Source organism: Aplidium turbinatum, chromosome 10 (genome assembly GCF_918807975.1).
Source record: "Aplidium turbinatum chromosome 10, kaAplTurb1.1, whole genome shotgun sequence".
In the NCBI taxonomy this organism is placed as follows: domain Eukaryota; kingdom Metazoa; phylum Chordata; class Ascidiacea; order Aplousobranchia; family Polyclinidae; genus Aplidium; species Aplidium turbinatum.
In genome coordinates this window covers 13125011-13127131 of record NC_137481.1, presented here as the reverse complement: position 1 = coordinate 13127131, position 2121 = coordinate 13125011, and positions in this window count along the sequence as shown.

Below are 2121 nucleotides of genomic sequence, written 5' to 3'. Positions count from 1 at the left end.
TGGTATGTACCAGTAAAAAGTTATTATAAATATTTCAAAACTCTGAATATCTGTGTAAAAAAATATGCAACATCATTGTGTATGAATTATATTTAAGGCAGAGGCTATATTTAGCATATAATTATTGTTAATATGTGCTGAGTTTCGTACAATTTGGTACAAGAAAATTTATACTTTCAATTGTAGTACAGTCGTTAAGCCCACGGTTATAAAGCCTGGAAGACACCTTGAGCCAAGGCATGAAAACTCTCCCATCTTATCTCCAAAACTGGCGACTGAAAGTCAGCAAAACAAAAACTTTGGCAGCAACTTTCCACCTCCACAATCGGGAATCTGATAGTGAGCTACATGTTCAGAACAATAAAAAACCTCTGTCCTTCTGCCCGAGCTAAAATAACTTGGGGTGACACTAGACAGATCGCTCACAAACCACCACTATTTGGTGTCAGTGCACAAAAAACTGACATCCCGCGCTGCGCCACTCAAGCGCCTGGCAAGCTCCAGCCATAGGGGGGAGAGGGCTGACACTATAGCAGCCTTAGCCCTTGTCTACTCTTCAGCAAAGTACTATGCACCTGTTTGGTGCTGCAGTGCTCACTGCCACAACATCGACACTGTCATAAAAAGCACCCTTCGCACAGTGACCGGATGCCTGCGTCCCATACCATTGAACAATATCCCCATTCTCGCTGGCATCCAATCTTCTGAGCTTCGTCGCGAAGAATCCACTCTGTCTCTCGCAAGATCTCTGCTCTCCCAAACGAGCACCCCCAATCCCCCATCGACTGAAATCAAGACACCCATTCGTGCCAGCCGCTCAACTTCTGATCAACGAAGCTGATGAACAAGACATCTCTGCGGCTTAGCCCCAGACCATAAATGGAATTGGGCAGACCATAAATGAAATTGGGCGGACCATAAATGGAATTCTGAAGAGAAGTCAAGTACCACCAGACCCCATTTGTTCATCCCCGACGCAACACACGCTCCATCGGACTGACACTACCAAGACAGGCATGGGTTCGCCTCAACCGTCTTCATATGGGCGTCGGGCTTTTCCACTCAATCATGCACCAATGGGGAATGGCCTCTTCCTGTGAATGTGGTGCCGAGGAACAGACCGCAGACCACATCATCAATGACTGTACCATCTTCAAGCCACCTAATGGAGTGGAAGGTCTACGCGCCATGGATTATGAAATCAAAGACTGGCTGCTCTCTAGTCTCTAGTGGCCTTTCAGTGTAGTCCGGGAACATCGTGAGTCTGGGGTAGTAAAAGGATAGAGTAGACCCTCGGCCCCAGAGGCCTGTACGTCGACGCCCACGGTTAATAGGTCCACTCGCTTATTAAGACCAATTTGGTCCGTTTCGGAATTACTGAAGGTGTAGAAGTGGTAGAAAATTGTCCCCCGCTTAATAAGCCAAAATCGTCCGGACCTGATGTGGGCTTAATAAGCGAAGACGACCGTATTGAAATTGATATTAATCTGCAAAGTGTTTTGCGCAAAATTACATACTTCCGAAACATTTGGGTCGCAAAGATTTCGAACGATTGTTTTTTGGGTCGCGCCAAAAAGTATTTGCGGACCCCTGCACTAGATGCTTAGTGTGTAATTATTTTCAGCATGCAACATCCCAATGTGTTTTTGGTTGGCTGATTGTAGGGATGGGCAAAATAGAATACCGGATATAGAATAACCGGTTGTGAAACCTAACCGGTTTCAAAATGCATATAAAATCGGATAATAGAAACCGCTTTAACGATTGACTTTGTTCTACTCCGTTTGGATGCAATAAATTCGCTGCAGCAAAAGTAGAATTGTTTATCAATTTAGTGTGGCGCGGCGTAGGAAAAACGAACGGTTTTGTTGCTCGCATTATAGAGATCTTTTTGTCAAGCACTTTGTAGTCCTCACAGTCTTGCGAAAGCACGTATGGGTAGTTGGCTTTGTCTTAGCTTTTACTATGCCAGTCCAGTGACATGGACGACTTGTTAAGCTGTGGAATTGAAGATGCTACATGCAGTAGAGAAGATAAATCAGCAAATTTGGCTTACCCGCCTTCAGAAATAGATACCTACCTCACGTTGTTGAAAACATCCAATACATCTGTTGAAAACGC